The sequence below is a fragment of the Melopsittacus undulatus genome, chromosome 2 (genome assembly GCF_012275295.1).
Source record: "Melopsittacus undulatus isolate bMelUnd1 chromosome 2, bMelUnd1.mat.Z, whole genome shotgun sequence".
In the NCBI taxonomy this organism is placed as follows: domain Eukaryota; kingdom Metazoa; phylum Chordata; class Aves; order Psittaciformes; family Psittaculidae; genus Melopsittacus; species Melopsittacus undulatus.
The window spans coordinates 28,035,833-28,058,116 of record NC_047528.1 but is presented as its reverse complement, the minus strand read 5'-3'; the positions used below and the strand labels follow the sequence as shown (position 1 = coordinate 28,058,116).

The window sequence follows — 22,284 nt, the reverse complement described above, 5'->3', positions numbered from 1 at the left end:
GCACCTGAGAGTTCTGACGGTTATGAATGGCTTTTGGGTGCCCTTGGGACCTGCCTGCTGATTGTAATGGTGATTGGCATGTTGGCACACACACAGAGTGTGTTCTACCCATGGCCATTTTGTCTGATCCCAAAAGTTTAGCAGAGTCAGGTCTGGGTCTTGTCTAGGGTTAGACAAGGATATAGGAGCACCAGTAGACTGTTCCCAAGGCTGGACAGTCATGAGTGGCAGGGCATGTGGGACAATATGGCCAAGTATCTGATCCACTGGGCCCCTCCAGTGCTTTGGAAGCATTGGAAGTGGAAGGCAGCTGTATGGAGTCCCCAGCAGCAAGCTGTAGAACTGCTGAAGGGGGCAGTGAATGATTTTGAGCCTGGTGGGCTCAGATACTTCAGGCCATCATTCCAGAGATGTAACATAGAGATGTCTCATGATCGAGGGGTGGACTTAAGAGTGATGGTGTATTGAAAATGTGGGATCTGGGCATGACGTGAATGGTATGGAATAAGGGGTGGATAATGTCATGGTTTGAGCATGTTTTGAGGGTGTTTTTGTTCAAGGTTTTTTTCCAGCCAGGTGGAGGAGGAGAGTCCGGGAGGAAGGAGAGACAGGACACCTGACCCAGGCTAGTCAATGAGGTATTCCATACCATAGCACGTGATGCCCAGGATGCATACTGGGAAAGGGAAGGTTTGGGGGGGAGCTCTGGAGAAAAATGGAGGAGGGAGCACATGGTGCTTGGCCAGGCAGGGTGGAGTGAGTTATGGGTCGGTGGCTGGTGGGGTGTTGTATTCTTTTCACTTGCTGTTTGCTGTATCATTATTATTTGTAGTAGTAAATGGCAGTAGGGGTTTTGTGTTATGCCTTAGCAATTAAACCGTTCTTATCTCAGTCCATGGGGGCTACATTCTTTGGATTCTCCTTCCTAACTCTCCGGGAGTTGGGGGACTTGGTTTAAACCACGACACAACCCAAAGCATTATGTGATTTTATGATATAAATTGTCTCTTGTGTCTTGTAAGAACACAGAATCTTGCTCAGGTCCAATATGTTAATCAGAATTTTGTATGTTATGCATATGGCAACACTGGCATTGGAAAATCCTGTGTTAAGAGCCACTTTGTAGGCATGAACTTGGACACATAAAGCATATATGCAAAATGCCCTGTGGAATACAGGATATGAAAAGTAACCAGCACAATCTGTCATGTTAACAGACCCTGAAAAATGTCATGACAGGAGAATAATTTACATGTCATTGTTTCCTAAACCTCACCAAAGTCCTTTCATATTCTCTCACCTGCCCTGTCCCCAGTAAGAGATATATACTCATTTACAATAGGAGGGAAGATGGCCAGGCTGGGATCAGAAGTAATTCTTTTCCCCAGGTGCTTCATAAATCATACTTAGGTAATCTGGTAATAAAGATGGTAATGGAAGTGATGCTGTGGCAGTGAATTATAGGTATTTGCAGGTGGTATGACAAGGAGTTCACCCCAGGAGCTCTCTTACTCAGTTGTCTGCTTCTTCCCCCACAGTATCTCCTGTGCTTCTAATTCTCCCTTGTCTCTGATTTTGTTCTGGTTACTCAGGGCATGAGTCATACACCTCGAAATAACAGTCACCCTCATTTCCAAATTCAAGCTTCAAAGACAAATGAGAAATTATGATACTTCGAGAAATTAAGGTTCAATTTTGCCACAGGTTGACTTTGTGAAGTGCTAAGCTATTTTGCCCGCAGTTCAATAACATGTCTCTCCCTGTGTTTAAGTTTTGGACTTGGTTGCTTGCAATTAAGCACATGTTTAAGCTGTTTGGTAGATTGTGGTCTGAGTATACAGTACCTGGCAGATTCCAGTCGTGCAGGACAGGGTACCTGGGGATGTGTTTGTGCTAGGGCAGCGCACGTACATTTATTCTAGATGCTGATAACTCTGCCACGTGCTTCTATAGACCCAGCCTTCCAAGTTCTGACATTTTGTCCTGTAAAATATATATAAAGTGTATATATTTTATATATATAAGGTATAGTTCTACTGCTCCTGGAGCATTTCCACAAGCATGGAATTGTATCCAGCATGGATGCAGGAAGGATACTTATAGAGTTGTGGGCAGTTGAATGAACCTTCTGGGTGGCTTCTTATATGACCACTCCACTGTCACAGGAGAGTATCCTTCCACATTCGCCCAACAGCTCAAACTCCCTACATGACCAGTATGGGTTAGATATTAGTGCTGGAGAGGGCACTATATTGTACTCTCCCACCAGCACTGACTATACTTTTCTGTTACGTGCAGCTGCAAGCAAAATCAAAGAATCTGATGGAGTATATCTAAACTTCAGAAGTCAGGAGTGCCTCCACAATAGTCCCAAGTCTAGGCATATACATCTCTCTGGTATGTCAGGGTGAGGCATGGATGTGCACCAGCCTATCCTTTTGCCTCACCCACTTCTTCCCACTTTTGTTTTATGGGAAATAAGCTCAGAACAAAAGACAACCATGACACATTCTTCCAGACCCCCAAGCAAGGAACATATGTCAGGTATTCCAGATCTATGGCATTATGCGTGTAGCCACATGTCCTGTGGTGTTTTAGAGACTTCAGTCCTTCTCTTTCTGTTAAGTCTCACCACCCAATTTGGAATACAGTTTTCAAAATATACTTTTCATGAAGCATAGGTATTTCATAAACAAGCTTGCTTTTGTCTTTGTGAAAAGGCTGTCCCATCCCTATGGGGTTTCTCCTCTCTGGCTATCTGATGTCCTCTGCTCATTAGGACCCACATAAAACTCCTGTCTAGTGAATTCACACCTGTCTTTGGTTCTGTCATCTTCCTAGACAAACAGCTGCCTCTCTCTCACCAAAACACACAATCCAGGTACCAAGGTGCAGCCTCACAGGAGAGGACCATGCCAGACTCTGTAGAAATAAAATCCTAGATCCATAACCCTTCTTCTCACCAAGCTCTTCTTCCTGGCCTGAACATAGGTGCCAAGAAAACAATAAATGTGGAAATTGAAGGACGGAATAGTGTTTTTCTAAACAGCAGCCTAATACTACAGAGCTGGTAAAAAAGAGGAGTACCAGTACTTAAGGTTTTTAAGATTATTCATGCAAGGAAATGATATAGAAATTCTGTTTGACATAAGCAGTTAGAAAAAGATTCTGCCTGTAAAACTTAAAAATCTTTAAACTTTAAAACTTTTGCAAAGAGGCTTTAGTATTGCCTTTTTACATTATTTTAGTGCCTGTCTGCTGCAGACCTTGTACAACTATTTGCTGTTAATCCCATGTGCCCGATTACCTCAAGGTTTGTTTTTATCAAAACAAAAAGCTGTGGTTTGTTTCAACATCTGAACATCAGCAGCAGGTTAGCCATGCAGTGTCCCCAGTTTCAGACTGACCTCTGGCAATCCTGCTTCCTGGTGGAATAACAACACCATGTGTTCACTTCCTGACATGCACTCATATTCCAGAAGTAACAGTATGTAGGAAGGGAATCTAACATTCAGTCAAACCCATTGTCTTTATCTTTCAGAGAGATGACAAACTTCTGTTAGCAGAAGTGGAATTGAAACGAGTCCTTTCCAACTAGAAATTTCACACATTTTCAGGAATATGCTAACCAAAGTTTGCTGAAAATAAAATGAAAAGTGATGTGGAAGCTAAAGTAACTTCACGTGCTATATTCAAAGCCAGACTGTGAATGGATTTCTTGAAATACCAAATTCTAACTGTAAAAAACCTGTCAGAATGCATCACGTATGAACACAGAAAGACATTATGGACCATAGAGAGATGAATATCTGTGATGAGAAAAACAACCCAACTGGCATGTAGGGAAGTGCTTGAAGCTTCCTTTGTTATGACTACAGTTAAAATACACATCTATTTTCTTAGAATAACAAAGCATTAATTCTCTCTGCTGCTTGGAGCTGTTGGGCATTTAAAGTGTGTTATTAGCAACTGTACAAATGTCTTGTGTCTTGAAAAATCAAAGGCATTAGTGAGTAAGGAGAATTAATACCTTCCCTATAGCCCTGCCCCTGGATTTCCTTATGTGTTTTGCTTCAAGAAATTACTGGATTAAAAAAACCCATAATCTATGCTGGAATCAAGGACTGGTGCTCAGGATCTCCATCTCTCAAGGGAGCACCTTGAGAGCTGAGAGTACAGAGTTGGGCTTCCTATTATTGCTTGTGCTTTTCCTGGCTTTGTGATCCTTTGGTGCTTTTTTATCCAGTGGTCTCTGTGGTAAGAAGGTGTCCCTGCCCATGGCAGGGGGGTTGGAACTGGATGATCATGAGGTCCTTTCCAATCCTAACTGTTCTATGATTCTATGTTTCTATGAAGGAAGGCTCATGCAGTTTAGCCTCCTAGCTCTTGTCTAAGAACCTCCCGTTTGAGAAGAGGGAGTTGCAGGTTTGGACATTGTCCCTCCAAGGAGAACCTTGATCTCTTTTCTCCTTGGGTGGATATTCAAACCATTGCATATCTCTCCTCAGAGGCCATTTTTCAGCAAGACACTTTTGTTGCCAGGGCAAGAGCTAGTTACCTAAATCTTGGAGTACTGTGTGCAGTTCTGGTGTCCTCAGCATAAGAAGGACATGGAACTGTTGGAACAAGTCCAGAGGAGGGCCACGAGGATGATCAGGGGACTGGAGCACCTCCCGTATGAAGACAGGCTGAGAAAGTTGGGGCTGTTCAGTCTGGAGAAGAGAAGGCTGCGTGCAGACCTCATAGCTGCCTTCCAGTATTTGAAGGGGGCCTATACGGTTGCTGGGGAGGGATTGTTCATTAGGGACTGTAGTGATAAGACAAGGGGTAATGGGTTAAAAAACAGGAAAGGTTTAAATTGGATATAAGGAAAAAGTTCTTTAATGTAAGGGTGGTGAGGCACTGGAATGGGTTGCCCAGGGAGGCTGTGAATATTCCATCCCTGGCAGTGTTTAGAGCCAGGCTGGATGAAGCCTTGGGTGGCATGTTTTAGTGTGAGGTGTCCCTGCCCATGGCAGGGGGGTTGGAACTAGGTGATCTTGAGGTCCTTTCCAACCCTAAATATTCTATGATTCTATGATCTAGAGGTGATTGAAAGGAAGGAGGGTTCAAAATATGTTCTGGTCTCACACATGCAGATGTCTAAAACTGAGAACTGGAAGAATCTCAGCTCTCCTCTGCCTTCTCATTTCCCACTGGTTGGTTTTGTTACTAGGAAAAGGATGCAGCACAGACTAACTCCCTCTGTGCCTGGAAGGGGGGAGATGCCTAAATGAAGCTCATGAATCACAGTCCTTGAGTACCTGCCTAGAGATAAAAAACTCAGCTTGAGTCCCTTGTGAATCTTTCCCTTTTGTTCCTAGTGTCTAAGCCTGAAAACATGCCTACCATGCATACGAAAAAACTAAAAGGTTGTTAAAAGGGCAAAATATCTTTATTTCCTTTCTTTATGCCATCAGCTAAATGTTTGTGCCCCTTCTCTTGCATAAGATGCATTTGTGCAGTGATCTGATTTAGAAAACAGATTCCTGAGGAAATAAACCACTTTCTGACAGGTTAGACTAGCTACTTTAGCTCCCTGAGCTTGCTTTGTCTTCTGGTTCCATGGCACCCGACACCATACAAGACACAAGGCCAAAACGTGCCGGAAAGGAAGAAATGTGTGAGTGAGGAAGGAGGAGAATCAGGCAGCAGTAGCCCAAATTTAGAGCAGCTTATGCTGTGTTGGAATCGTACTCTGAGGTACAGTTTGGGCTGTTATGTGCCCAGTGGGTTGCCATCATCCATACCTCCTGTAAAATAAATCTGTTTGAACTGCACACAGGGTCCCAAAATAGATTAGATATCACCCACTGCAGGGGGTTGCGATTAAAAAGAAAAGGAAAAAAAAGACTTGGCAGTGAGCAAGGCCCAAGGGTGGGTTTCATATGAAGCTGAATGCAATTTAGCAGCTTGCTACTGCTGAAACGGGGCTGATGATCTTTTTTTCTCCTGCATTTCCTCCCCCACAGGCACATGCCATTAATGCTTGCCTTGCAGCAACTCCAGCATTTATCTTTCACTTATTTTAAGAGCAGGTCAGTTTATCTTGCTAACCACATCAGAAAACAGCCAGCAAAAGAGTGAGTGGTCTGCTGGGCTTAGGAGTTGAGTCAGCTTTCTTGGTCACCTGCATTGGTCAGATGAGCACCACACAGAGCAATGCCAGGGAAGGGGCAGGAGGCCCAGCTGGGAGCAGGAGGGTGCCGGGGGGGGCAGGAGTAGTATCGCAGTGTGCTGGCAACACCAAGCTGCTAGGTTGGCTCAGTTTCCTACCGCCCCAGATCTTCTTGGACTTTGCTATCCAAAGCACATTAGTAAGCATATGCAACTCCTGCGTCAGAGCCCTGCCAGCCTTTTAGTGCTATATATTATGGGCCAAATGCATTTGCAGATCCTTGCAGATTGAAGAACCAGCTTTGTTCTTGGCTCTTGCTGGCAACTTGGGCAAGCTGTGGAACAGTGGTGCAATGTGCTTCCCCTCCAGGAAATTCTGCTTACTAAGGGAGCAATCTAAGTCTGTTCTTGAAGCTTTTGGAGAATCTATATCACCAGCCCCCTGGAGGGGAGCTGCAGTAATCCAGATGCTAGGCAACAATAGTAGGAAACGCTGTGATGGAGCCTGCTTTCAGCAGGGAAGTATGTCTCCTAAATGACAGAATACCTACTTGAGAACTTCCCCTCTTTGAGCAGCAGTCTAGAGACTCCTTTGTTAAGAGGAGTTAACATTTTGTTCACTGTCAGGTCAGAGTTTTTACATGCTATTGTCAGAATGGGCCCAGCCTTTCTCTGCTGGCATTTATAAGCCAAGAGATTCACAGATCTGTTTCATAGGTCACAGCTCTGGCCCTTCCCTGTTCCACAAACAAAAGTGATTTCAGTTGGCCTGCAACTCAAGCAGTAAAGGGAGCTCTTTTGTCCCTGAGGTGCAGGAGGATCCCATTTGAGTGACTGCAATCTATAAAATCATCCACATTCATTGAACAGAGAGACCATTAACTCTGTCCCTGACTCCCAGGCGTCCAGGGAATAGGATCTACTCAGAGCGGTTGGAGTCCCACTGTGAGTTGGTAGAAGCTGTGGTGGAAATATGGGAACCTTTCTTCTCCTCCCACACAAGTTAAAACATGAGCTTTCCAACATCCTTCACACTGAAGTCGATTTGCTTCAGTGAAAATTCTTCTGTGCGGTACATCTGCCGAATTCCTCCCTGTAGCATCTGTTGCTGAGCTATTGTTGAGTATGTAATGGAGCCATAGGAACCCTGGACTCCAGATTATTCCTCACAGAATCATGCCATTTCTGTGTTTTTATGCTGCCAATATCTGTAAAGAGGATGTGTGCACTTACTGACAGAATTTGGGAAGTTTCAGTAACACGGCTACGGATTTCTGAAGACAAGGTTTCCTGAGTTTTTTGGCAGGGTTGAAAGAAGCAGGCCTGAGTCACCAGTGGTGCAGTAGAGCTTCCGTGTCTTCATTTGGGATAGTGGTTGCATTTTCTGCTTTTCCACACTCATGCCACAGTGTGCATGGCCTTTGCAACCCATTGCAGGTTCCAGTTATGCAAAAGAAATTATTTGGTGCAGCTGCAGTCAGTGCCTGGTGTAGAGCCTATTTTCTGAGAACACACTTGCCTTAGGCTTGCTGCATGAGTCTTCAGATATGCTTAGCATTAAAATGTGGTTAACTCGGTTTCTAGCCCAGCTGAACTTTTACAATTAAGAAAGATATTCTACAGTGAAATCAGACTTTTTTGTTTATTTTTAGCTTCAGTGCAAATTACAGTGATGCAGTCATGCTCTGAGCTTATGTGTGCTCTTGGGTGTCTGTCTGTCCTCCCTTTGCAAATAACTCCTGGCCATTCTGAGCCCAGTTTCACTTACAGCTAGCAGTTTCAAACATGCTGGGTTCCTACATATTTCATGAAAGAAGACAGTTGAATATAGCAGAGGGAAAGTCTACAGCCTTATACGGAAGAAAATGTATATGACCAGCCCAAGCCACGTTAGGCATAAAAGAATCTACACAGGAGAGCAATATTCTATGTCCCAACCTCATTAAAAGCTTTAATCAGAGGTGGCACCACCAGAGAATCCCACCATCAGATAAAAATGAGCCAGAAACCAGGTTTAATTTGCTGTGTCACATATGGAAATACACAATTACTTAGGAGAGTAAGAAATAAATACTCATTTTGTCTCCCTGCCTTCTTGCTTTTCTTCTTTGCTGCCGGCCTGTAATATAGAACCAGGTCCTGTGTCACCAAGAAGTGAGGTTGACAGCTAGGCATAGAAGGCTTAATTTTAACAGAATGTTCATGGTAGGGGGCTTGAAACTAGATGATTTTAAGGTCCTTTCCAACCATAACTATTCTATGATTTTATGAAATGTATCCTTTGAATTTGAACATGGAATGTTTTTCTTACCGTGATCTTGTACATCTTTTCCTTAACCCCATGTTAGTTAGGTCTTAGCAGGTCAATGTGTGTTTGGTATGTCCATCACTGAAACTATAAAATAAGTGAATTAAAAGGCTTTATTGGAGGAAAGTACAATAAAACCATGATAGATTTACAATTCTGGTAGGCTTCTAGCTACTTTAAACAATCCACACACATCTCCTGTCTTCTGTTGAAGGCCTCATCTTCCCAAAACCGAATGGTTAATACTGTGAATTTTCTGTCTCGGGGCATAGCAAAGGGCAATCAGAAATATAATATAAATTTCAGTTGCCAAAAGAAATAAACTAAATGTTTTAATGTGCATTCCTGGTGGCTTTTACTGTCTCTCTTTGTCTCAGTCAGTGTATAAATAACCAACAGATCTTCTCAAGTATTTGGAAGTCTGTGGCTTCACAGAACAAATACATATGAGTATGCAGAGACTGATGTTGAAATAATTACTAATCATATTGTAGATTTACATATATAGTATAACATATGCTATACCTTCATTATTATGAGTTATTCTGTTGACTTCAACACATTTATTCATGTTAGTAGACAAATGCACAGTCCTCCTTATACTGGTGAAGTAAACAGTGAATGTCCCCTGGAACTAGAATTTGAGTGTCCAGACTATTAAACTGGAAGAAGGAACCCTGGTAAGAAGGATCTTCATCTAGGATGTGCAGCCTTTCCCCACACAGTTCCTAGATGTAGTATGGTAATCAGCCAGCAATCAGCCACTCTGTTTGGGGAGATAAGAGAGTTTAACAAAATGGGTAGTCACAGTGGGACTCAGTGGGATCATAAGCATATTTAATTTACTAGCATAGGCATAGACTTACTATCTTGCAGTTGCTAACATGGGTACGGGTAATGTGAATTTGTGAATATAGAAAGAATCTCCTTTAAAGTCTGACTAATTATTTGCTGCTTTTGCTTATCCATTTTGTTTTTTTAAAGAGTCTTTTAACATCAGTTCCTCCTTCACCTTTGAAGCCCAGCTGTCAGCATTTCCCATTTCCACAGCTCACCCTTAAAGTAGGGTAGACTATGCTCCCCTAAGTCGCAGCGATGTCAGCAAGTATTGCAGAAGCAATGCAAAGCTGAAAAGAAAGACCTGAACTCATCTTTGGCAGGCTTAAAAAACCTGTCATTTCTCAGTGTAAGAACAAGCCTGTGTAAGAGAGCATTAGCTTAGAATGCATTTTACATTAAAATTCAAACACTGTCATAGGAGAAAGATGCTTTTCTTCTTTTTCTTTTTTTCTTCTTTTTTTTCCCCCAAAGGAAAACATTCCAGTGCATATTTTGATCATTGTTTGTTCTGCTTCTTATAGAAGTCTGTGAGGGAAGACTCAAAATAAGAAAATATTTTTCGAGCAAGGCAAAACTTGAGTAATTGAGAAGTCAATATATGCTTTTTATTAGTCATAGATGTATATTAGTCAACAGTTTCAAACATATTACAACCTGCTGTTCAGTCTTTGATTACTTTCCATTCCTTTTCCTTATTGCTACTTTTTTATACTGTCAAAGTGTCTGGAGGCCCAGTCCTGACTGAGGACTGTCATCATTTTGCTCACACAAAGAACTTAGGCTTGGTGGGTTTATCTTTCTTCTGAAATATTTGTTCAACTACGGGCATTACTCAAATGATGCAATACTATGAACGTATGTTTATGATTATCATGGACAGATGGTCTTGAATCAGCCCACTGTGTTTTGTTGTTTTAGTAAATTATATGCTTTAATTAACAAAAATCTCAGCCAGACATTTACCTATCAAATTTCATAGGCTTCCTTTGCCCTTTTGCTTGTAACAGGAGCTATTTCACATTTAGGTGTGCAGAATATCTATATTTTGTTGGTAATTTTGAAGCCACCTGTGAAATCAAGTGCTTACAGGCAAATAATTATTCTCTTGGTGTACTCATATGATCATGAAAAAAGCTGATGTCAGCATTCCTTGCTTTGCTTTAAGTATTATTCCCATTTTACAGAGGAGGGCAGTAAGAAACAGTTTAATCCCTAATTTTTGAAAGCTGTTATCAAGCAACTTGTACCCTCTCGGTGTGTCTAAAATGGTGGGACAGAGACTTTTCAGTTCCTAAAATGTACCCTGACCATGTTATAACTGTGTAAGTGAATAAGATACTGATGTACAGTTTTTGCTCCTTCCTGCATCATGGTTTCCACTGGAAAGAAATTCACATATATGGGAAAATAAGGCTCTACAGTGTGCTCCAACTGGTATCCACGTGGACAGGCACAGGATAATGACAGGAGTGAGGACAATGAAGGGGAATGACAGAGGGAAGCATTCCCACAGTACCCACACATTGCCTGTTATCAGTGACAGTAGATATGTAGGGTGAAAAACTTCAATTAGGGCTGGCATCCAGGTAAAAGAACTTCTTGGCAAATATAGCACTAGGGCACATTTTTTTGACTGGGGGTTTTGGTCTTATTCCAGGATCATTCCTTCCCTCATTTCTGTTTGTTTGCTGCTACAGAACCAATGTGGATACTATGATATTACGTATTCATATTACAGTTGCAAAATAATACTCTCCTTTTTAGGAAGCAGCTTTTGATAGCAAATATGAGAAAGCAACAAATTTCCTTCCTATGGTCAGTTAATCTATAACCTCTCTCTGCAGCCACATTTTCCTGTCCCTGATACTCACCTACAGACCACAGGTTTTTTTATGTTTGTATTTCCTTTATTACTCTTCATCTATGACAAATATTTCAGTTTCCCTGCAGCAGACTGGCATTTGTTCTGGGATATTTCAAGGGGAGCTAATTTACATCAGGAAATTGCTTCAAGGTGATCCATCTGGGACAGTCAAAAAGTCTGCATACCCTGTATGTGCTATGTATGTTTTAGTGTGAGGTGTCCCTGCCCTTGGCAGGGGGGTTGGACTAGATGATCTTGAGGTCCTTTCCAATCCTAACTATTCTATGATTCTATGTAGATGCATTTTGTTATGTGTTTTGTACTTCACACATCATCTCTGGCTCACAAGCATCTTCCCACCCTCACCAGTCTTTGTCCTTCTCATAGCAAGTGGGCAATAAACACATGGTTGCCAATTGTAGCATCCCAAAACAACTGGAAGGGAAGAGTCCATCCCAGCTTTATCAACAGCTGGAGACTAAAGAGGACTCCCATGGGTCAAGGCTGTCCTCCAGCTCTGAGGAAGAGTGCTAAGGGACAGAAACAGGTCCCTTCTTTGCCTGGAGATACTGTGCAAGGACTGCTCAGAATGTCCTTCCTTCCTGCACAAGGTTATTTTTTTTGTGCTAGGTCCAAGTTGGAAATGCAGAATGCTTCATTTACCACTCAGCATCAAGTCAATGGGCACCGTGCAAGAGCTTCAAATGGATTAAATAAAAGCAGCTTCAGCAGGGAATTTACTGACACATCCTACTTTGCTACCTGCCACTAGTCAGATTCAGAGCTATATATGTTCCTAGTCACAGGTGAAACAAAACACTGTATTTCTGCACAGGTCCATTTCCCACTCCCTGTCCAGCTTTGATCTCAGCCAGAGAGGGAAAAAAAATGGGATTGCTTCAAAGTGGGAAGTAGCATGTACTTGAAGTACACTGCCACATTTCCAACTAGCCCATGGAATGGCTCTCATAACACAGCAGATGTGGCTTTTCTTCGTTCTCTTTGCTCCCTCTTCCCTCCATCCAATCTCCCTTCCATCTACCTTCCATCCATCCCTTTTTTGAGCAGTTGAACTGATCAGGCCAACAAAAGCAGTCCTTCAAAGAGGCTACACAGCACTAACAAACATATGCACTGAATCTGCTAATGCCATTGCTCACTTAGACAGAGATCTCCATTCTTTCTGCCCCTGCATCTTTCTCCAGAAATATCAGTAAGCTTGTCATCTTACACTGCCCCTCAGATATTCCATTACATTCCTTAAAACTACCTTTCTGAGAAAGGCTGACAACAGTTGTAGCTGTCTGTATGCTGTAGACTGTCGTGCGGGTCTGTCATGATCACAGAATCGTAGAATCATAGAATCATAGAATCAAGTAGGTTGGAAAATACCTTTAAGATCAAGTCCAACCATTACCACATAACTGCCAAGTCCACCACTAAATGTTGTCACTAAGGGCCTCATCTACATGGATTTTGATACCTGAATTGTTGTCTGATTTGTCTGTTCTGTTGTCTTCAGTTTGAAGTTTAACTGCTCAGTCCTGAGAGGTAGGGATCTTCTGTCTTGTGTCTGTACAGCACACAGCACTCTGGTGTCCTGTGTCCATCGCTTAAGGTTTCTAAAAATGCATGCAATCTGATTGATCCTAATTGCTCTTCTCCATTTCTAATGCTTAATCATATTTTGTGTAATCCTACTCCCCCTGCCTAAATGAGTATGAAATTATACTCACACCAGAAAAATCCACAGGGATAGGAAACAAAAACTATTTCCTTGACTTCTCTTTAATTTTTGGGACTGTAGTGTGTCTCCTCAAGAGCTCCTACACAGGCCTTTTGTGTTCTGCGTCTATAGAAGTGCTATAGCCACACTATAACAGGCTACTCAAACCCACCACCCTAACATATTTCTACTGCTTCACCCCAAAACAGGCAGCCTCTGTCTGTAGCACATTTAGGGAGTGGAATTTCCCAGCCATATTTGCCTTTCTTATGTCTCTCCCCAAGCAGAAAACAGACAGCTTGAGATGGTATTAAGAGCACAGCCTTGCTCCTGTGTTGGTGCTTCCAGAGGCAGATACGAACTTGCTAGATGAACGCCGTGGTTATAACCACAGTGTTAAAAAAGATCGTGTGTCACTGAGTATTTGGTGGTTGCTCTGTGGTGAAGAGAAAGCTGTCTGAAGCTGTGCAGCTCAGGATGTGCTTTAGCAGCAGTGCAAGTATGTACCCGAACAATGTGTTAGATTAGAAAAATCCATGAACTGTTGTGTGACAATAATGCAAAAGAATCTTGTAAAGGTACTGATGCCTCTATGGAGAGAGAAAAATAGGGCATACTGGAGTACGGATGGGCAGGCCATATGTGCAGGGTTACTGGTTTGGTGAGGTTCTGAGAAATGGCATCCTGTAAACTGTCTTTTCAGCATCTGTTCTTTCTTAACGCTGTTGTGTGAATGCACTCCCAAAGCACTGGACAGACTGAACGCAGCTTGCCATCACTCATAAAATACTGCTGTTCAGGCCATGAGGATGTGCTGCTCTTACAGAGCACATCCTCACTCACCCTCCTCCAGAGTGACACATGGCTCCCCAGAGCAGATGGACAGCTGGGAGGGAAGTTCATGTTTGGGGGGGCTGTGGAAGTGGATAGGATTAACTGTCCTACAGGAGGGTCTGCCTGAAGACTGTTTCCTGAGCCCTTTGTGGACAGCAAGTTCACATCCCCAGGCACCCTAAGGCAATGGGGAGAATTTACAGCAAAGCAAAGGCTCTCAGGGGATCTGGTTCCTGGAAACTCCCAGTTCGACTGGATCCCCACTCTATGAATCTGTAAAATTTGTCCTTTTTAAAGACACCTTTCATACTGTACACAAAAAAAACCTTCCCTATGTGACACTTCCCATTTCAGCCCCATGTTTCATACCTAAGGCATCATGAGGCCATTTTTACTACCTTGCTGGTGTCTCAGTGTCCCTCTCCACCTACTCCCTATTTAAAAGGTACCATAATCACTCCCACCACCCATTCTCAATAGAGACACACCAGTGTACCCCTATTTTTCCACTAGGTTCTCAATTCCCTTCCTGTGCCAAGGGTTCTTTGTCCATACCATTTTCCCTTGCCGGCTACCCTCCTACCCAGTGAAAAGATTTTGTCTTCCTCTCATTTTTCATGAGGTCATGGCTTAGCTGACCATAACTTCCTAATACTAAAGGCTTTATGCTCTTCTCTTCTTTTCAATCCAGGCTCCCCTCACCTCCTTCCCTTCCTGCCTCCTGGGCTGGGTTGATACCCATTCCCCCACTGTTGTTAGGGTGTTTTTCTTTTGTCTGGGAGAGGAATTATTCAGAGTGTGGGTGTGCTCCAGCTGTATTGAAAGGATAAACAGAGAAGATGGATGGGCACTGTTATCTTGGAAGGTGTTAATGGATTTTTAGTTCACTATACACTTAAACAAGTGCTTGAGACTGCAGTTTTGATAAACATAAGGGAAAGGCTCTGAACCCTCTCCACTCTTTCTTCCTTCTTCATTATTAAATATTTACTAAAATCAAGAGGCTTCTCCCAATCCACTCATACCAAGAATACTTCCTGAAATTCAAGAAATAAATAAGTGTTCAGAAGTTACTGCTTTAGAGAAGACAGAGGTACCATGAAGCTGAGTGTAGGGCTTAAATACTCAGTCCGTAACTCATACAAAACACAGGCTGTAGCAAATATGATAATGTATTCAAAGATGTCTTCACACTAAAGAACATCTTTTTAGGCCTCCTAAACCAAAACAAGGCGGCAGCCCCCATGCATACTGAGAAAAGCATCATATGCCAAAACATGTCTACCCACTATTTTTTCTTTTATAATACTTACCACTTTCCTCTTAATTTGGGTTTAAAACTAGCATGAAAATTGCCTTAACCTCCATACTCACAGTTTCATTAAATTGTCTGTTTCTCTTTCTCTTTTTCCTCTGGTTTATTTTTTTTTTTTGGCTCCTTCTCCTTCACTCCTGGTTTGTATTTATTTGTGTTTGTTCTTGTTTTTCAAATATGGGACCTGCTTCTATTGTCTTTCCTCAGGCAATTCTTTATTGAAAGCAAATGGCAGTCTTACTGGAGAAAAGGCAACAGAAATGATCCATGGTTTTCATATTAGGATCTTGCTTCTGTGGCAAGCTGCATGCTGGTAGAGATATTTACCAGTATACAAGTAGGCTCAGATTTGATCACAGTTGACTGGTTAAATACTATGTTTCCATTTACAATCTAAGTAAGGAATTTATTGCTCATAAAGTTTTCTATTTTTAATCTATTTCTAAATGGTTTCCACTCAAAAGGGGCCGTAGTATTTAGGGATCTAATTCTTGTGCTATAAATTATTGAAGACTGAAGGAAAACTAACTGGTGTGCTGGCAAGGTACATATATTAAAACATTGAACCATGCCTTTGACTGATGATGGCTTCTTATCAATCATCTGAGTGATGCAATTTGTTCAGAACGCTCTGTATTCTGCTCTGTCACTTCCAGAAATGGTCAGGTGTTTCTTGGCATGTAGATTTTGGTAATCTTAACAAGGGATTGCAAGCTCCTTTTTAGAAGAGTGAAGGTGGATGATTTATCTCTAAGACAGTCAAGACTCATAACTGCACATCTTCATTTCATGGGAATATTGCTCTTGACTTCAGTAACTACAGAACAAAGTCACAGGCAGGATGACAGATCTTCTTTGTCTAAGCCTCCCCAGAGCAGATAGTTGAGAATTTTTCTTAGATTGAGACTACAGTTTTCTCTCTTGGTCTTTGTGTTTCTTTACAAATTGCCATTACTTTTATTTTTCCTGCATAATTTTTCTCCCTAGTGAGAGTCTGAGCTATCCTGAACAAGTAGGTAGTCACCTTGCCACAGCTTGGTTTACCCTGTGCTGGTGCACTCAATGCTGCGTTATACTGGATACAAAGAAGTTCTTACCAACAGACCACAGGGATTTCCTGTGGAAATATTTCTTACATGTCTTTCAGCTTCTTCAGTGTTTCATTTTTGTAATCACTACTCCAACAACCAGACTCAAAAATATAAAGGAAACTTGATTTGGTATCTCTGTAGTTTTAAATAATCTTGGAGAGAAAAATATTGGGGAGAGATTGCTTTCATTTCCTTTTTTTTTTTCCCCCCTCTATAACCAGGCAAAAGCTGAGGCTTGCTGGGGAGTAAACATCTTTCCACAAATCCATTGGGATTTGAGAGGGTGATCTTCTTGCAAACTTTCTTGAAGGAAGTTTTAAAACAGGTTTAAATTACTGCCAGATACCTATTTTTCTCTGGTCCAGGGAGAATACTTACAAGCAGTATGCTACAGCCCACTCCACATTCTGTTGTCATTATAACCATGGTTTTAACTTCTCTTGAAATTGTGAGCAATACTGGGAAGTCTGAGCTGTATGATGGGAACAAGCCACTGCCTGGGGACGGATGCTTATTGCTCTACTTTACTAGAATTACCATATCACAAAGGAAACCTCCCTCATGCCAAGCATTCCTTGGGAAATCTTTCCTCGTTCCTATTAAGCCAGGTGATCTTTTATAACTTACAAATGTTTTAAAATATATATATTTGAAATATACAAAAGGTGCTGGGCTATTACACAAGGCTGCAAATTGAGTAGAAAGGTAACTAAATGTCCTAGTATCTTAATCTTACCTCAGATGCAAAGGTAGGGATACTCCTGACTACTGGTGGATCCCATCCTCTCTTACCAGTATTATCCCTCAGCCCCTCTTAATTTATGTTGTTGTTCCTGTTGTCTTTCCAGCGTGCCCTGCCTGTCAGGAGAAGAAAGGAGAAAAAGAATGGATGAACACAGAAATCTCAGCATTTGGGCCATTTTACATCTCCACCACCTCCAGCATGTTCATTACCAAGCTGATAGTGTCAGTTGTTCAGGCATCAAGAGCAAGGTTTTGTATTACATCTAAATCAAAGTAAATGTGCGCTACTGCTGCCTGCAAAGAGCCCTTTCACTACTCCTTCCCCCTTCTCCCCCACCAGTGAGCTCCAGCTGCTTCCCTGGAGGCAACTCTAGTGATTGTGCAGCTAAAGGAGTGAACGGCTCAGAGCTGATCCAATGCAAGCTCAGGCACCAAGCCAGTGCAGTAATAAGGAGAAGCATTTTACTCTTGGATCCAGTTTATCGTGACCACACCAAGGCCTGGCTCATAGGAAACAAATGGGGTGCGAGCAATAGGGGTAGCAGATACATGCAGTTGTCCAAAATCAGGTGTAACATGAAGCTTTTGAAGATATCAGGTGATGCTTTAAACGTGCACATCTGGGTGCAGCCTCTGACTCCTGCTGTTTGGGAAGATTTGTCCTAGGTGTGGCAGAGAGCTAACACAGAAATTAACCCTTCAGTGCAAACCATATTGAAACCTGTTTAAACAAGATAGAGCCTTTCATTCTTTCTATAGTGTAACTCATGCAGCTTTGCAGAAGTTTATACTAAAAACTACCAGTTGCTAGGTAGAATTAATCTTACAGCATCAGGCTGGAAAGGTGACTTCCCTACTTTTTTTTTTTAACCAAATGCTGGTAAGCATAGAAGAGATTTGAAAATCAACAAAGCCAACAAATGCTTTCGGGAAGAACAAAGAAACAAAAAAAGACCTTGACAAACAGAAATTTTGACAAATTTGGCAAACAAAAATTTTGTTTCAATCCCACCACTGACATTCCACCCCCACTGCTTGCTTCGAACCCCCAAACGAAACAAGGATGCTGTCTGAATGGTTTGTACAAGAGTACCTACGGCACAAGGCTAGTTAGCTTGGGTCACTTGGCAGTGTGCACGCTCACAACTACACAGGGACAGACAAAGACATGCGAACACAGCAATATATAGAAAACTGGGGGGGAAAGGAGTGAAAACAATGGTGCAGAACAATGGTAAGATGACTTGGGCTAATGAGGTGAGCAGCCTATTACTTCAACCTTAGCAGAGCAATCATCCTACCTGCCTGATGGGGTACAGAAGGCTACATCCCAAGTTGCAGGACTGTGGAGGAACAGTAGCAGTAGAGTCTCACAGTGCAGGGGTCCACCCAGCAGACTCAGTGCTTCAGGTATGGCCTCATCTTCTCCTCTGTATAGACAACATTTGTCCCAAGAAAGAGCAGTGCTATAGCATTAAGTGCAAATATGTGAGATCCTAGTGATCTGTCTGGGAACCATGAGATAAGGGCAACTTTACAAATCTGTGGTAAACCAGCTGCCACAGAGGTGATTCTTCTGTTGAGCTATGAACACACATAACTTCAGCAATGTTATTGTTTTTGATGAACGCAACAGTTCCTTCCATGTGAGGGTGACCCAGGGACAAAGAAAGGAAAGTTTGCACCAGTAATGATCTGATGTAAGTTCTAATGACCAACATGGATGGGGCCACTTGCCAGCTGGGGAAGGCCTGGGATGCCAAAAGAGGAAGTTCATGTTTGATGCAGTACAAAAGGAGACAAAAGGACAGGGACAAAAAAACCCCTGAGGCTTAAACAGAAATTTGAGACTATGACACTCTATGCTAGGATATATTGCAATGGAGCAAGGTGAATTTGTCCTTAACCTCTTAAAGCAGGTGTCCTGGTGTAAATTAACCAGCAGTTCAGGAAGTCTTGGGTGCTAACGGACAAAGCAAGAAGGAAGGATAATATCAGCTCAATAAAGCCTAAAAGACAACATATATTAGCAGTGCATATTTAACATATAAAAAGGTGGAAATTTTCATTTGTTGGGCCAGTAAGGAGAAGGCAGCTGCTACGATGCTAGAGGACAAGGGATTGCACACATTTTTTATTTCTGTGAATGGAAATGGGAGAAGGAAAAGAACTTAAGGGGAAAGAGAGGGAGCCTTCAAAGTTATTGCGTGCCCTTAACTTCCCTGAGAACTTTTTCTTTCTATACCTGATTTGGATTATAACATCCGTGGGGCAGCAGTAGTCTTTGAGTCTTCTTCAGTGCTGGCCAAATCACTGATGCTTAATGAGCAAATACGATGTCAATAAATTAATATAAAGGTTGCCTTCTTGCAGTCTGTCGCTTTATAGACGACACCCAGTTAGAACTGAAGTAAAAACATTTATATTGAACCTAAGCACAGCATCAGCTTTAAAAGGAGAGCATGAGTCTTTTCACTGCCTTCAAATGAGGGAGGATCTAGCTCATGTTGCAAACAGTTCTTTGAAATTAAGAGTGTGTGACTGAGTATTATACACACAGGTACCTTTCTGTATATTGCGTATGGTAATTTCCTGCCAAACTACAGACCCAGCCAGGCAAGCTGCTGTGGACCCTGGGGTTCCATGTGGGTGCAGGAGACAGTCATGCAAAGCAGTTTACTAAATTATGGCATATTTTATTGCTGTGGTGCCACTTAAGCACTCTAATGGGCTTTCAGCAGGGATGACTGAGGTGCTGGGAGGCACAAGCCGAGTTGAGATAGATCTGTTAAGCTTATTTCATGCTTCGTTGTAGTAGCTACATTTTAGACAGATTGTGAAAATTATGTTATTTTTTAAGATTTAGATTACGATACTGCCTAGAAACTAACAAAAATTGGGGATTCTGCTGTAATGGTTGGGTCCCAAAATATGCAAAAACACCAACAGTCTGCAATCCGAACCATCTGCAAGCTAAAGAATGACAAAGATTTATGTAGCATTTGGTTTGCCAGCTTCAGCAGGCTCTTGGTTATTAAGAAGAATATAGAGGCTGATAAACAGATTCATATGCTTTTTGATGTGTTTTCTTTCCTATCCTGTTTACAATAGTAAGTGCCATCCTTTCCCTTCTGCTCTAGCCATCAGGAATTTATGTTGTTCTTTTTGAGTTGTTACAGGAAAGGTAGATTTGGAGGTGGCGGGAAGTTTAACTCAGGACAAAGCTAAAAATATGCTGCCATGGCCATTTCCCTCCCATCTAACCAAAACAACAATCAGGAAAAGATTTCCCAGATCAACACATCAAGCAATGGGGAAAGAAAAATCCATTTGCTGATAAAGTGGCATTCCCAGCACAGGGTTTTGTCACTGGAATTGTACAAGTAAAACTAGGAGTCTTACCTGTGTATTAACATATCTTAAGTCTACTCTCAGGACAATTGTTTGCAAATGAATTCAGGGATTGCACAAAAGGGACAGCACAACAGCAAGGAGGTTTTGGGCCATTTGGGTAAGAATCTGGTAGATGAGACTTCTCCAGGTGGAGCTGTGAGGGCTGTGCAGAGAAGTGGGGTGGAAGGCAGAACAGGGCAGAGAGGAAGAGCCAGCCATGGTGTGGAAAGCCTTCAAATGATGTAAATGGATTTCAACTTCTAGATAAGAAGGTAAGCTGAAGAAATGTCTGTCACAGAAACAATTTTTGCTTGTCTCCTCCCTCCCCTTGCCCAAGAAATGAGAATGATATACATAGTTAGACAGATATATTTATATATATACATATATATATATAGACATGAAACTGGGAAGAGGGGTTGAAGGAAAAGCAAGACACACCATAGCAAAATGTCACACAGTTAACAAGAAATGAGGAGTAGAAGAAATAATTAAAAAATACTGTGACACCATATGGAACTTACCACGTTCAGTTGCATCTAAAAGCTTTCTAAAAGAAGCTTTAAAAACAGCTACATCCTCCTCACCTCAAAATAGTGTCCTTTGTTGGAAGACAATATCGTTACTTACCTACCCCTTGCCCCCTGCAGTTTTACATGTTTTAATCCACAGATTGTCTAGTACAGGCATTAGAAACTTATGATCCCAGTGTAAGAGACAGCACGTAGGCTGGTTTTGAATTGCAGATGGACAAGCAGAGCTATGGCTTGAAGCATTGTGGCATTTTAAGAGAGACATGAGAAACAGGAAGTGACTCCCAGTCCTGATGGATGCAATAGCCATTTTCCACTCAGGGTAAAAAAGGAATCAATGAGATACCCCCTTTTTAGTGTCAGCTGAAACAATGGAAAACCTCTGTCCAAGGACACAAAACACACAGATCTAAACAGCGTAGGTCATCTGTTCCTGGGAAGGGTCCGAGATCATTGGGGCAGGGCACTGCAGGAGATGAAGCCTTGTCCATGAAAGAAAAGGGGTAGAAAGGTGAGAGAGAATGAGGAAGTCATATGGATATAAACTGAGATGCACCTACGTGCCTGAGAAAGACTGAGGCTGTGGTTTTGAGAGATGTGGGGGGCTGATTTAACACTTGCATCTAGGTCTTTCTCCGCACTTCACCCTTCCTCCCCATTCTTGGCCTTGCAGGACCACTGTTCACACTGGTGCTGGCCTCTAAACTCACACAACTCATCAACCCAGCAGAAAACTAACCCAGAAAAACTTAGATATGCACCGGTCATACATGTAGTGCAGTATCCCACTGTGTGGGATTGCTGGTGAAAGGAAGGGAGTATGAAGAGTGAGATGAGGGGGAAGATGAAGGGCAAGAGGAGGAAGAAGATAAGGCAAGATTTCCTTTCAAAGGAACAGAGCCACCCGATAGGGCCAGCTGCCTGTGAAACCACAGCTTGAAAGCAAGCACGTAGAAGCAAAGTTTAGCCTAGAAGTAAGCTGAGATGTTTGCTTGATGCTTTATTCTTATTCTGTTCTCTAATAGAAAGAACCCCAGATATCCTAAATTCTAGCTCACCAAAAGGTCAGGAGTGGCAACTCCATAAGGGTGCTGCTCTACTCCAGCTGTGGTAAGCCAGCATGACTTGTAAATATGATTCAAGAAGCAGACAGAATATATTTGATCTGGACAGATAAGAGTGTATGCTGCCTAGGGAAAGAGTTGCATATACTTTGACATAGATAATAAAATGCCATGCCTCAGCCTTGACTGTCTCCTGCACACCCATCTGTTTGTGAGGAATATCTGAAGATGTCATTAAGGACAACAAAGCAAAACAAGCCTCTGAACTGCAGCCTGTGCATGCTAAATTGATTGACTGATAGCTTGGCTTCACGAGTGAAGATTTTGAGAAGGGCTTTAACCACACTTACTTCAAGCACAGTGACCAAGGGCGAGTGGGATAGGCAAATCTGGTTTGAAAAAGGTGCTTAGACAAT

General features: G+C 42.2%; 1 long non-coding RNA gene across 1 annotated transcript; it reads right to left on the bottom strand.

Annotated features, from left to right (window-relative positions):
• Window positions 1-1,851: 1,851 nt before the first annotated feature.
• LOC115946283 (uncharacterized) lies at window positions 1,852-20,968 on the bottom strand. The gene is made up of 4 exons (XR_004080378.2): window positions 20,902-20,968; window positions 16,871-16,992; window positions 8,468-8,551; window positions 1,852-1,983 (listed from the first exon to the last, which is right to left on the bottom strand). It is a non-coding gene; the product is annotated as an uncharacterized lncRNA (long non-coding RNA).
• Window positions 20,969-22,284: the final 1,316 nt, after the last annotated feature.